The following is a 15,168-nucleotide window of genomic DNA, read 5'->3' on the forward strand; positions in this document are numbered from 1 at the left end:
CAGACTTTTTTAAATATATATATTTGCGGCTGAACAGTGAGCGACACACTCAAACTGTTTTTTTTAGATACAAATGGCCCATAGAACTGCAAAACCACACTTCTATTTCTCTGGCCTACACCAGACTATTTTCAACAGATATATTTGTGTCTGAAAAATCAGAGGCACACTTTTTTTTTTTGGGGGGGGGGGGACACCAAAAGGTTAATAAGATGGGTATTTGTACATTGTGAAGGAGGGAAAAAAAAAGAGGATTTAGATAAAAAAAAGGATTTTTCCTGGCCCCCGGGACCTGGAGCTAAGTCCAGCAATTTCAGCAACAGGAGCAGCACACAGGACTGTAATGCAGCGTTTGCTGGTATAACCACTGCGTCTCCTATACAGCCTGCCTGCCTGCCTGATATACCTGGGATGGATATTAGTCCTGAGAAGGACTGTTTGTTTGATCTGGCAGCCTTTACAGACCCTACACTAACTATTTTGCAGCATATATCTCTCCCTAAATCAGCAGCGCTGTCCCTACACTGTCTGATCCGGAGCGACTGTGTCCAAGATGGCGGCGCCCGGTTTTAAATACTCAAGGTGACGCTGTGCGGCCAGCCAATCACTGTAATGCCCACAAACAACATGGCTGCGGCATTACAGTGACTGGCTGGCAATCCCTGCATGTTCATTGGCTCTGTAAAGAGCGCCAAACATGTAGGGCGGAGACCCGAGCTCCCGCCCGAGTAACCCGGAAATGCTCGGAGCTCGCCGAACATCCCGAGTAGCGTGATGCTCGGGCGAGTACCGAGCAGTGTCGAGCATGTTCGCTCAACACTAATAATGTTGTATTGGAAGGTGCAGGAGAACTCAGCGATGTCACTCTGCGGGGTGATGTTGCTGAGGATCCCCTAGCAGGAGCAAATGTCAGTGCCAAGGGTAATGGGGAGAGGCACGAAGACCATGAAGCAGGTGGTGCTGTGCCAGTGACCAGTGTCACAACTAGAGATGAGCGTTGTTCTACTCGAACTGTTCGCCAATCTCAAATTCGAGCTGTTTTGGGCGGTGTTCGAGCCGGTCGGCGAACACGAACAATTTGAGAAAAATTCGGCTGTTCGAGGTTATGTTCGATAACTGTTCGTGCACCAAAATCATAACTGGATTTTTTCTCAGTAATGATGAAAATTAATGTTAATACGCAGTTTGAGTGTACAGCGGGGCGGGGGGAGGGGCAGGGGATGGATCTCTGCAGGAACAATGAAGATCTCCATTTTTTTTTCTCTTTCCCGCATTTGCAGTGGGGAGGTGCAATCTGTCAGCCTATCAGCAGCGCACACACGGAGCGAAGTGCTTTTTTTCACACAAGCAAGGGCATGTGTGATTGGCAGTGTATGTCACATGTCCTTGCCCTATAAGACCAAGCCATTTTCCCCGTCGCCACCATTTTCTCACTGCTGCAGCTGCGTGTTAGACGGCACCGCTGTTGCTGTGTGCGCTATACCTTGTTAATTTCAAGCCAATTTTCGCACAAATATACAGATAGCTTGGGAGTAGGGAATAGTTGTGATTGCAGTCCTTTTAAGGACTAGGTTACAGCATTTCCTACGACTTTTATCAAGCAGGTCTGTGCTCTTAAATAGATAGATTGTGGGAGTAAAGACTAATTGTAATTGGAGTCCTTTTCAGGACTAGGTTACATCAGTTCCTATCAGTTTTTGCCAGGCAGGTCTGTGCCAGTGCTGTGCAAGTTTTTTTCACAGCATTTGGCTGAATCTAGCAAAGCTAATCCTTTTTGGCCTATTGCAGAGTGTGTTAGTCAGTGGAGTAGCCTATCTGTGTTGCAAGATATACCACCTGTGTATAGAATACCAATTTTTTTACTGCACCTAGTGAAGTAAAATCTTTTGGGCATAGCATCATTCTATTAGTCCATCTATACTGACCTCCATCAGGTTGCAAATTAAAAATAATTTTTTTCTGCATCTAGCTCTGAAAAAATATTTGGGCTTCTAGCAGTGTGTGGGACTTGGTCTATTAGTCCATCTATACTGACCTCCATCAGGTTGCAAATTAAAAATAATTTTTTTCTTCATTTATCTCTGAAAAAATATTTGGGCTTCTAGCAGCGTGTGGGACTTGTTCTATTAGTCCATCTATACTGACCTCCATCAGGTTGCAAATTAAAAATAATTTTTTTCTGCATCTAGCTCTGAAAAAATATTTGGGCTTCTAGCAGTGTGTGGGACTTGGTCTATTAGTCCATCTATACTGACCTCCATCAGGTTGCAAATTAAAAATAATTTTTTTCTGCATCTAGCTCTGAAAAAATATTTGGGCTTCTAGCAGTGTGTGGGACTTGGTCTATTAGTCCATCTATACTGACCTCCATCAGGTTGCAAATTAAAAATAATTTTTTTCTTCATTTATCTCTGAAAAAATATTTGGGCTTCTAGCAGCGTGTGGGACTTGTTCTATTAGTCCATCTATACTGACCTCCATCAGGTTGCAAATTAAAAATAATTTTTTTCTGCATCTAGCTCTGAAAAACTATTTGGGCTTCTAGCAGTGTGTGGGACTTGGTCTATTAGTCCATCTATACTGACCTCCATCAGGTTGCAAATTAAAAATAATTTTTTTCTTCATTTAGCTCTGAAAAAATATTTGGGCTTCTAGCAGTGTGTGGGACTTGTTCTATTAGTCCTTCTATACTGACCTCCAGCAGGTTGCAAATTGAATATATTTTTTTTCTGCATCTAGCTCTGAAAAAATATTTGGGCTTCTAGCGGTGTGTGGGACTTGGTCTATTAGTCCATCTATACTGACCTCCATCAGGTTGCAAATTAAAAATAATTTTTTTCTGCATCTAGCTCTGAAAAAATATTTGGGCTTCTAGCAGTGTGTGGGACTTGGTCTATTAGTCCATCTATACTGACCTCCATCAGGTTGCAAATTGAATAAAAAAAATTTCTGCATCTAGCTCTGAAAAAATATTTGGGCTTCTAGCGGTGTGTGGGACTTGGTCTATTAGTCCATCTATACTGACCTCCATCAGGTTGCAAATTAAAAATAATTTTTTTCAGCATCTAACCCAGCCAATAGTTTTGGCCTAATACCACAGTTTGGCCACTCAGCTCTGCTCGGTTACCATCCATTGTTTTTTTGTGCAAACAACTCCAGAGTTGTGAATTAGTTAACCACCAAAATGAGTGGAAAAAGGCCTGCTGCTGGTGGAAAGGGGAATAGGCGTGTTGGGAAGGGGAAAAAAGGTTGTGTCCGTGGGGTAGGTGCAGAAGAAAGACCATCTTCCAGCCAAACTAAAATGTCTACTTCTTTTAGCGGACAATGTGATAAGATCCCTTTCTTACGGCCACGCCAATCGCTACAAATTCCAGATGAGGCACAAAAACAGCAGGTGCTTCAACGGATATCAAGTGCTCCTTTAAGTGGGCTCTCCTCCACATCAACTTCAACATCACAAATACTCCAGTCCTCAAAGGTGTCACCCAAATCGCACTTGCTTCCTCACAGCTCCCAAATCTCCAGCTGCCCGTCTGAGTATGAGGTAGAACAGATGGTTGAGTCTGCAGAGCTGTTTACTCATACTATAGCCTGGGAATCAGAGGTCGACTCCAGCGCTTCTGTGAATCCAGACGAGGAAATGATCTGCACTGATGCCCAGAATCTTTATGAGTCGGATCCAGGACCAGACGCAGAAGGTTCTGACCATAATGTAGACCCTCATTCCCAAACTGTAACTCCTGTTGGTGGAGACAATGAGGAAGACGATGATAAGACTCAAATACCTGATTGGAGCGACAACTTTAGTTTTTTGTCAGGGCAGGAACAGGTTGGCTCTGAGGACGACGGGTGTGATAACGCACAGGGTGATGATGATGAGGTCGGAGATCCCACTTACTGTCAACCCACAGTCAGCCAAGAGATGAGGTCAGCAGAGGAGGTGGAGGAAGATGCTAGTGACGACGAGGTCAGGTTGCGCCTTCCTGGACAGAGACGTAGTACTGGAAGCACGTCAACAACTGCATCCTCAAACACAACTCTGCCTCTCACCACAAGTCGTGGTGGCTCTTCAGGTCGCATGGGTGCTAAGCCTTGCATAGCCTGGGCATTTTTTCAGATCGATAAAGATGACCCAACTCGTGTTATCTGTAACATTTGTCAGCAAAAGCTAAGTAGAGGCCAAAAAATACATAGTTTGAGTACTTCATGCATGAACCGGCACATGGACATGAAGCATAAGTTGCAGTGGGAAGCTCAGTGTGCTACAATGCGGCCTAGCCGGCCGGGCCAACCACCGTCTGCCATATCTTGTGCATCCGCGGCCTCTTCATCCTCTGTGACTGGGGGGACAGCAGTCACACCTGTTTTGGGGCGCAGACCTGCCACCTCTTTACCCGCAACAGCCAGCGTGATTGGCAGGTCATCATTTTCTTTGGAGGTGGTAACACCAGCTGGTCTTGAGCGCTGTCCGACATCGATAGCACCACCTTTGGATCAAGGCAACCTAACATGTCCGCCTGCATCTTCCTCACAGACCGGCAGTTTGCCGGGGACACCCTTATCAACCCCGTCTAAGCACAATAGCCAGCCCTCGGTCCCTCAGATGTGGACAAGTAAAAGACCATTTCCTCCTAGCCATGAGAAAGCTAAGAGGTTGAATTTCACCATCTGCAAGCTCTTGGCTACAGAAATGCTGCCTTTCCGCCTGGTGGACACAGAGGATTTTCGAGACCTTATGTCCGTCGCAGTGCCCCAGTACCAGATGCCCAGTCGGCACTACTTCTCAAAGAAAGGTGTGCCTGCGCTCCACCAGCATGTCGCACACAACATCACCGCTTCTTTGAGAAACTCTGTGTGTGACAGGGTGCATTTCACCACAGACACTTGGACGAGTAGGCATGGACAGGGGCGTTACATGTCGCTGACTGGGCACTGGGTAACTATGGTGATAGCAGGACAAGGGGCTGCTGTCCAAGTCTTGCCGTCCCCACGAGTTGTGCGTCAATCCTCTTTATGTCAAAGTTCCTCCACTGCTTCTGCCTCCTCAACCTCCTCTCGGTCTTCCACCTGCACCCAAAGCCTGTCTGGTCATGCCACAAGCTTTCTAACTGCGCAGAAGGGATCCTGCACACCTCCTTACTATGCTGGCAGTAGGGCTCAACGTTTTTACATTGAAATGTCTGGGAAATGTGAGTCACACAGCTGAGGAGTTGTGGTCAGCTCTGGAGAACCAATTTCATGAATGGTTGTCTCCACTGGACCTGAAACCAGGGAAGGCCGTGTGCGACAATGCTGCAAACCTGGGTGCGGCCCTTCGCCGGGGCAATGTCACACACGTGCCTTGTATGGCTCACGTGTTGAACCTGGTTGTCCAGCAATTTTTAGCCCACTATCCCAGACTAGATGGCCTTCTGCAGAGGGCACGGTCGCTGTGTGCTCACTTCCGCCGTTCACATCCCGCAGCTCAGCGACTTACATCTCTACAGAAGTCGTTGGGCCTGCCACTTCACCGGCTAAAATGCGATGTGCCTACCCGGTGGAATTCAACTCTGCACATGTTGCAGCGACTGTGGCAGCACCGACAAGCCCTGGTGCAATACGTTCTGACGTATAGCCTGGGCCAACGAGATTCAGAGGTGGGGCAAATCACGCTGGAGGAGTGGTCTCAGATCAGGGACCTATGCACCCTTCTGCACAGTTTTGAAATGGCGACGAAGATGTTTAGTGCTGACGATGCCATTATCAGCATGACTATTCCGGTGATTTACATGCTGGAGCACATGTTAAACAGAATTCGGAGTCAGGTGGTGGCACAAGAGGAGGTGGAGGAAGTAGAGGAGGAGGAGTTGTATGCGGAAGGGCTAACATCTGCAAGGTCCAGACGGTCGGCAGCACCAAGGCGGCAGGCATGTGAGGGTGGGGGAGATGATTTTACCAGGGCGCATGGTAGCAGCCAAACTAGTGAGGAAGGTGCAGGAGCCCAGGAAGAAGTGGAGGACGAACTGATGGAAGACTCATCAGATGAGGGAGACCTTGATCACATTTCTGTTGTGCGAGGTTGGGGGGAGAGGACAGAGGAAGGAAGCATGATTGTTACCTCGCCACCAACACAACAGGGACTTGGTGCTCCTGGATGCGCAACACACATGAGTGCCTTCTTGCTGCACTACCTGCAACATGACCCTCGAATTGTGAGAATTAGAAATAATCCTGACTACTGGGTTGCCACACTGTTAGATCCCCGGTACAAAAGTAAATTTGCAGAAATTATTCCTGCCATAGAAAGGGATGCACGCATGCAGGAGTATCAGCAGAGACTGTTGCAGAATCTTACATGTGCTTTTCCACAAAATACCAGTGGTGCACGTAGTGAATCTCACAGTTCCAACTTGCCAACCGTGGGACCGTCAAGTGTTCAGCACTCAAACCGTAACAGAACCACAGTATCTGCTGGTAACATCAATTTTGCGGAATCATTTCACCACTTTTTTAGCCCATCCTTTGCAAGGCCACAGGAGACAAGAAGTCTGACACATAGTCAACGCCTAGAGACGATGGTACAGGAGTATCTCCAAGTAAACATTGAAGCCACGACTGTGTCACTGGACCCTTGCTCTTTTTGGGCTTCCAATCTGGATAAATGGCCGGAGCTAGCCACTTACGCCTTGGAGATCTTGTCATGCCCCGCAGCCAGCGTTCTGTCTGAACGTGTGTTCAGCGCTGCTGGTGGTGTGCTGACAGATAAGCGCACGCGGCTCTCCACTGATAATGTAGACAGACTCACGTTCATAAAGATGAACAAATCATGGATCCGAAACGACTTTTCTACCCCTGTGTCATCCTGGGGAGAGTAAAAGCTTGATGATTGGTTAAAATCACCCTACCAACCGTTTTAAGCTTTCAAATTACTAATCATGTTTATCTGTATCTTGACTGGAAAATAATTTGGGCTTTGTAGCAGTGTGCAGCACTGATCCTATTAGGCCATCTATAATAAGCTTCACCAGATTTAAAATTAAAAATAATTTTTAGCTGCATCTAGCCCGGAAAATAATTTTGGGGCTCCGAGATGCGCAAGACACATAAGTGCCTTCTTGCTGCACTACCTGCAGCATGACCCTCATATTGTCAGAATTCGAAGTAATCATGACTACTGGGTTGCCACACTCTTAGATCCCCCAAACTTTTCGATCAACCTTTTCATTTTAATAAAGACCAAAAAAATGGTCATTTTTGAAATTATAAGCATTAGCAGGTTGTTAGAAACTGAAATCAAACAGTTTTCAACTCAAAACTTTATTCTAGGTGATGTTACATTTTCACATAGGACCCCTTGTTCGAAAGGAGCTTCTGAACTCTCTCGTCCATTGAATTTGTCAGGTTTTGGATGGTTTCTGCTTCAATTGTTTTGCATGAGGACAGAATACCCTCCCAGAGCTGTTGCTTAGATGTGAACTGCCTCCCGCCATCATAGACACTCCTTTTAATGATGCTCCAAAGGTTCTGAATGGGGTAGAGGTCAGGGGAGCATGGGGGTCACACCATAAGTTTGTCCCCTTTTATGCCCATATCAGCCAGAGATGCAGATGTTTTATGTGCAGCATGAGATGGTGCATTATCATGCAGAAAAATGATCTTGCTGTGAAATACACGGTTCTTCTTCTTGAACCATGGCAGGAAGTGCTGTTTGAGAAAATCCACATACATTATGGAGTTCATCTTTAGCGCCTTCAGGGATCCTAAAGGGGCCGACAATCTCTCTCCCCATGATTCCAGCCCAAAACATTACTCCACCTCCTCCTTGTTGGCGCTGTAGCCGTGTTTGCGTGGGGTGTCCATCAACCAGCCCTCCTCCACTCCATTCATCTGGACCATCGAGCGCTGCACGGCACTCATCCGTGAACAAAACAGTTTTGAAATCAGTCTTCATGTAATGTTTGGCCCACTGGAGCCGTTTCTGCTTGTGTGAAGTGGATAGAGGAGGTCGACAGGATGGCGTATGCACAGCTGCAAACCTCTGAAGGACCCTGCATCTTGTTGTTCGGGGGACGTTGGAGGCACAAGCAGCTTCAAAAACTTGTCTGCTGCTATGACAAGGCTTTTTTGCCGCTGCTCTTTCAACCTGACGTAATTGCCTGTAGGAAAGAGTCCTCAATTTGCCCTTATCAGCACGCACACGTGTGTACTGTGAATCAGCTACATACTTCTTGATTGCCAAGACACTTCATCCTGATCATCGCACAATGTTGATTGTAGTCATGCCTTGACCTAAACACTCCACAATTTGTTGCTTCTCAGCAGCCGACACATCCTTTTTCTTTCCCATTTTGGCAGAAAATGTAGGCTGCTTAATAATGTGAGAGAGCCTTCTTAAGTAGTCTTGCCTTTCATTGGACACACCTGCCAAACTAATTAGCACAGGTGTCTGCAATTGCTTACAGTGATATAAAGAGCCCTGACACACATCACCATCAATGAGTTTAACTGACAAACAAACAAATTCTTCCCTTATCGCTCCTAAACACTTTTTGCATAATAATTTGGAACGCGGTGTACATGTGCTTTTCCACAAAACACCAGTGGTTCACGTAGTGAATCTTACAGTTCTAACTTGCCAACCGTGGTCTGTATGGAATTGTTCAATAAAGGGCCCAAAATTAAGATAACATAGATGGGAGAGGTCTCTATGAATAGGAATTCCTAAGTATTTGATACCCTGTGAGGGCCAGGCAAAGGGAAAGTTGGACTGGATGGAATCCTATATGGATTTAGGGAGGGAGACATCGAGGGCCTCAGACTTCGCTGCATTGATTTTAAAATTTTACCATGTAACAAAGTGATCTATTTCAGCCATAACAGCAGGGATGGATATATGTGATTGAGTGATATATACTAGGACATCATCAGCAAATAGAGAGCACTTGTACTCGGTGCCTCCCACCTCAATCCACCTAATATTGGGGTTATGGCGAATTGATGAGAGCAGGTGCTCCGTCACTAGGATGTATAAGAGAGGGGACAGAGGACATCCCTGCCTTGTCCCATTGGTGATTGTGAAAGGTGATGAAAATGTTCTGACGCAGCCCCTGGGCCTTGGGACACCCGGAGCCGGACCCTTTTTGGTGGATGCTGGTGGTTGTAGTCTTCGTGGCGGCGAACCGGTTCCGTGGCTCAGGGCGGTCAAACCAGTGGCGGAACTATTTATGTGGTTTTGATGTTTAAATGTCCGACTACGCCACCCGTGGATTGCGGTCAGAGTGAACCGCCGCTACAGGGCAGACCGCTAAGGCTGGTGTTGTGGGTGCAGCAGAGCGTAGCATAACTCCCCACGGTAGGAGTATAGCCTCAGGGCAGTGTATGCGGAGGATGGGGGTGATGGTGCAGGGCAGCAGCAGTAACGACACGGAGTCAGTGATGCAGTTCAGGGCCTTTACTCACAGTTCTTATTATCCAGACCACGTCTGCAGGTAACGGCTGCCCACGTCGTACTGTGCTCACCAGGTGAGGGGCTCAGACAACTCCCAGATAACTTTGGAGCGCTTCACAGGACCCCCTTTGTGTGTCCTTTGTCTGGCCTTTCTTACCAACACTTCTGTCCGGCTGCCTCGGGCCTCCTCTTGGTAAACTTGGCGCCAGTTTCCCTGACCCTATGTGGTGCCTTCCTAGCGGGTGGAGCAAGGGGCTGCGCCACATAAAATGTCAGAGCCTCCGGTTTCTAGCTGAGGGTCTTTCCTGCCTCCACTAGTTCGGGGACCGGTCTCCCCCTTTGGCCTGACCCCTCCACGCAGGTGGATTCGGGCGTGCGGTGGCGACTCGCCCGTCCGCACCCCTGGGATCCCTTCATTCCTCGTTCCTGGAGCCTTCTCCGCTCCTCTTCCTTCCTTCTCCCTCTTGCAGGCCTGGGCCTCTGTTACTAGGCCCGCCTCCGGAGCAGAGCTCATGCAGAGCCCCTGCTCCCTGCCACTTCTGCTCAGACTTCTCTGCACTGAACTAAGATGGTGCCCACCTTTTATACTCCCTTCTCAATGCACCCAGGAACTGCTTCCTCCCTGCTCCTGCACTGCAGGGTTCCCCTTCCTCAGTGTTCCCTCCCCCCACTCCAGCCAGGGACAGGGACTGTCGTGCCCATCTCAGGGGCATATTGGTCGCCCTGCCCCACGGCAATGTGGTGTAATGCATGCAGGTGTCGGGTCCTGATCCACACTCCATCCTTATCTGAGAGTGAGATATCACACCTCTGGGTGAGGTGCAATACGTCTGTAGCAACCGAGCCCTCGGTGCTACAGTTCCATTTATCTTCAGCCTAGGTGACGTATTGTGATACAGGGCCGTGATTTTGGCTATAAAAGGGTCCCCTAGACCCCTACCCCAAGCTTTTTAAGAGAATCATATATGGCGTGCCAGGAGACTCTATGGAATGCTTTCTCAGCATCCAACGAGAGTATCTACTTACAAATTTTTAACTGCATCTAGCCCAGGAAATACTTTGTGCCTAGTAGCAGTGTCTGCTAGTCAGCGGATTATCCCGGCTGTTAAGCAAGCTACACCACCTGTAGTTTGGACACTTAATTTTTTCAAAGGAAATGCTTTGGGACCACGGGATACTCAGTGAAGAGCATCAGGAGGCACCCCAAGGCATAGGGGCTGGGACTGGCACTAGGATGCCTTGCGGTGGACAGCCGAGCTCGATCCTTATAAAAGCTTTTTAACTGCAGCAGCTTTAGTGGACGCTACTGGAGCTGGAATTACGCGGCTGCTGGCATGAGACTTGCCCTCCAATAGATCCTTGTAAATGGATTTAAAGTGTATTCATTCAAATTAGAGGGACAATTTAAATTAAAAAGCTTAGAGCTGCCTCCACCACAGGGGGGCTCTCTCGACCCACCAGCGGACAGGCACCAGTATTGGGAGAGGGGGGCTGGCCGTCAGGGTTCACCGCGGCTCTGGCACAAACCCGGCGACACGGAGGTGGCACGGGCAGGAGCGGACTGGCCGTCTCGGCTTCTCACTTTTTGGATTTTAGAAGGGCATGACATGCCTATATCTGTGTCTCCCCCTCCTTTTACTCCTCCACCTCTTTTCTTTTCGCATGACTATATGTACTTGTCACTTTTCCATGTGTTAGTTGTGTCTTCTGAGCAGTTTGTCAGCTTTTGGACACCTTTGAAGGTGTTTTCTATGTGTTTCTATGTGTTTTTGTTTGCCTGCCATTGGTTTTAACGGTGTTCGAAGGTGTTCGACGAACAGTTCGACGAACAGTTCGGCGAACACACGGGTGTTCGACGAACCGAACCGAACTCGAACACTACGGGGGTGGCTCAACACTAGTCACAACAGAAGGTGACCTGGCTGATAGTCGCTGCCCCATACGTAGCACTGTGCCTGAGGTAATGGAGGATGATGGAGAAGTAGTTCTCATGGCCTCGCAGGCTAATGAGACGGTGTTATTCCCCGGGGAGACGGCCTATATAGCAGCTGTTACCTGCAGTCAGAGTGCCCAGAATGCAAGTAACGCCCTGCCTTCTGGACCCTTCTCGAGCAGAGGAATAACAGGATCATGTATGGACCCAGGGCCGGTCCCAGAGGGTCCCAGTGAGGATGTGGCCTTAACCTCATTTCTGGTTTCCTCCAGCCAGGAGTTTCAGGCAGCTCTGCACTCAGATGCTAGCCTGGAGACGTTAAGGAGCCTCGCTGAGGAACCCACCTCCGAGTCGGATAAGGAGAGGGTATTCTGGGACCAAGGGAGGTTGTACCGGTAGACAGTTCCCTGTACACCCCAACAGGAGTGGCTGAGGGAAAGACACCTGGTCGTCCCCTACCAATTCAGGGATGAGTTGTTGCGGATCGCCCATGAAATTCTACTCGCTGGACACTTGGGGGTCAGCAAAACCAAGGCCCGGCTGTCTCATCACTTTTATTGGCCCAAAATGAGGACAGATGTGGTGAACTACTGTCGCTCCTGTACCACATGTCAAAGAGTGGGAAAGTCAGGGCCGGCCCCCAAAGCCCCCCTGATCTCCTTGCCAGTGATAGAGGAGCCTTTCCAGAGGATTGCTGTGGACATTGTGGGACCACTGGCCATACCCAGCAGCTCTGGAAAATGTTTCATCCTTACCGTGGTAGACTATGCTACCCGGTATCCGGAGGCAGTAGCCCTGTCCTCAATTAGGGTGGATAAGGTGGCGGATGCCCTCTTGGCCATCTTTTCGCGAGTAGGATTTCCCAGGGAGATGCTTACCAACCAGGGGACCCAGTTCATGTCACACTTAATGGAGGCCCTATGTAAGAAAATGCAGGAGCAGCATTTGGTATCGAGCGCGTATCACCCACAGACCAATGGTTTGTGTGAGCGATTCAACGGTACCCTCAAACAGATGTTAAAAATGCTGGTTGAAACCCAGGGTCGCGACTGGGAGTGTTACCTCCCACACCTGCTATTTGCTTACAGAGAGGTTCCACAGGCCCTTCTTTAATGCAGTTTCTAAAATCAGAAAGAATTGAATTCAATGTTTTTTGTTCATTTTGCTTGTTTGTCGGATTTTGGGATGGACTCTTTGGCTTTGCTTTTCTTCTCCTCATTGGATTTTTCATGTTCAAAGTTGCAGAAGCCAGATTACAAGCTCATTTTGGTTCAACTTCAGCAACTGTGCATTGCATTGCCATGTAATGTGATGCAATGCTATCTTTCTAGCTCTCCCTTTTTACTTCCTTTTGGATAAACAGACATATTAGGCAAGCATTTTGGAGCTTTCACCTAAATAACTACAGGTGGTGAGATAAGCTGCACAATATAATTGACCTTTCAGTATATTGTTGCACACACACCATCTATTTAGCAAATGCCCTTGTTATCAACAGCAGCCTTTTAAACTCACCTGAGCTAACAGGTATGTGCGCTGGTTACTCTGCTGCGCTTAAAATTTCTTTTTTGGTTTGCTACAATGCCTTTTCTGAAACGTTGTCTCCCTCTGCTGGAACACTGACTTCTTTCATTTAATGCCTGCAGACTATAAAAGAGAACAAAACCCAAAAAGTTTGGTTGATTAGTCTGTGGCATTCTGTTAAACTGTTGCTTATGGCGGTCTCTGTGAGCTTCTCAGCGACATTCAGCCAGCCAGGTATCCTGCCTGCAGTAGATGGAATGTGGCAATGGAACGCTGGCTGCGCGTGTCATAATAGGCTCTGAGCCTTTATATACCTGTGCACAGCAGCAGCCACCTTCAGTCTGCTGCTGGACAGCCAGCAGCAGCAGCAGCAGGAGAGGTATGTAATCAGGAGCCCTCCTGCTAAGGGTAGACAGCTGCTCGTTCCACCCCACCCCCCGCCTTAATTGGTTCTCCTCCCTTCCAATGGTGTTGAGGCGGGTGGGAACAGCAGGGGGTGAAGGTGCTGTGTTTAAAGAGGTGGAGTTATGCAGATCTAAAACGCGTGGATTGCAGCAGCAGCAAGCCGAAAAGTGCAGGCATGTAAGGGATCTAGAGGTTGACAACATGTCTTCTTAACGGGAGTCCAGGAGCTCATCTCCACAAATGGACTTTTCAGGATCCTTGGGTGGCTCCGTAGTTTGAAACCAATTCTGGTTATCGCTTCTCGGCCTTTTGGCTAAGATCAAGTGTAGTATCTGTTCTTATCAGTTTAATATCTGATACGTCCCCTATCTGGGGACCATATATTAAATGGATTTTTAGAACAGGGAGATGGAAAAAGAGCTTGCTCTGTCCACTCCACGCATTGACCTGGTATTGCAGTATCTCCAGGACCGGTGCACCCCTTCTTTAATGCAGTTTCTAAAATCAGAAAGAATTGAATTCAATGTTTTTTGTTCATTTTGCTTGTTTGTCGGATTTTGGGATGGACTCTTTGGCTTTGCTTTTCTTCTCCTCATTGGATTTTTCATGTTCAAAGTTGCAGAAGCCAGATTACAAGCTCATTTTGGTTCAACTTCAGCAACTGTGCATTGCATTGCCATGTAATGTGATGCAATGCTATCTTTCTAGCTCTCCCTTTTTACTTCCTTTTGGATAAACAGACATATTAGGCAAGCATTTTGGAGCTTTCACCTAAATAACTACAGGTGGTGAGATAAGCTGCACAATATAATTGACCTTTCAGTATATTGTTGCACACACACCATCTATTTAGCAAATGCCCTTGTTATCAACAGCAGCCTTTTAAACTCACCTGAGCTAACAGGTATGTGCGCTGGTTACTCTGCTGCGCTTAAAATTTCTTTTTTGGTTTGCTACAATGCCTTTTCTGAAACGTTGTCTCCCTCTGCTGGAACACTGACTTCTTTCATTTAATGCCTGCAGACTATAAAAGAGAACCCAACCCAAAAAGTTTGGTTGATTAGTCTGTGGCATTCTGTTAAACTGTTGCTTATGGCGGTCTCTGTGAGCTTCTCAGCGACATTCAGCCAGCCAGGTATCCTGCCTGCAGTAGATGGAATGTGGCAATGGAACGCTGGCTGCGCGTGTCATAATAGGCTCTGAGCCTTTATATACCTGTGCACAGCAGCAGCCACCTTCAGTCTGCTGCTGGACAGCCAGCAGCAGCAGCAGCAGGAGAGGTATGTAATCAGGAGCCCTCCTGCTAAGGGTAGACAGCTGCTCGTTCCACCCCACCCCCCGCCTTAATTGGTTCTCCTCCCTTCCAACGGTGTTGAGGCGGGTGGGAACAGCACGGGGTGAAGGTGCTGTGTTTAAAGAGGTGGAGTTATGCAGATCTAAAACGCGTGGATTGCAGCAGCAGCAAGCCGAAAAGTGCAGGCATGTAAGGGATCTAGAGGTTGACAACATGTCTTCTTAACGGGAGTCCAGGAGCTCATCTCCACAAATGGACTTTTCAGGATCCTTGGGTGGCTCCGTAGTTTGAAACCAATTCTGGTTATCGCTTCTCGGCCTTTTGGCTAAGATCAAGTGTAGTATCTGTTCTTATCAGTTTAATATCTGATACGTCCCCTATCTGGGGACCATATATTAAATGGATTTTTAGAACAGGGAGATGGAAAAAGAGCTTGCTCTGTCCACTCCACGCATTGACCTGGTATTGCAGTATCTCCAGGACCGGTGCACCCCTTCTTTAATGCAGTTTCTAAAATCAGAAAGAATTGAATTCAATGTTTTTTGTTCATTTTGCTTGTTTGTCGGATTTTGGGATGGACTCTTT

General features: G+C 47.7%; 2 non-coding genes across 2 annotated transcripts; both read left to right on the top strand.

Annotated features, from left to right (window-relative positions):
• The first annotated feature begins 13,582 nt into the window (after window positions 1-13,582).
• Window positions 13,583-13,773, top strand: LOC141234254 (U2 spliceosomal RNA). Its single transcript, XR_012300237.1, has one exon. It is a non-coding gene; the product is annotated as a U2 spliceosomal RNA (small nuclear RNA).
• Window positions 13,774-14,888: 1,115 nt separating this feature from the next.
• On the top strand, window positions 14,889-15,079 carry LOC141234255 (U2 spliceosomal RNA). The gene has a single exon (XR_012300238.1). It is a non-coding gene; the product is annotated as a U2 spliceosomal RNA (small nuclear RNA).
• Window positions 15,080-15,168: the final 89 nt, after the last annotated feature.

The sequence above is a fragment of the Phyllobates terribilis genome, unplaced genomic scaffold (assembly GCF_046119375.1).
Source record: "Phyllobates terribilis strain yellow unplaced genomic scaffold, ASM4611937v1 Scaffold_636__1_contigs__length_917067, whole genome shotgun sequence".
NCBI classification, from domain to species: Eukaryota; Metazoa; Chordata; class Amphibia; order Anura; family Dendrobatidae; genus Phyllobates; species Phyllobates terribilis.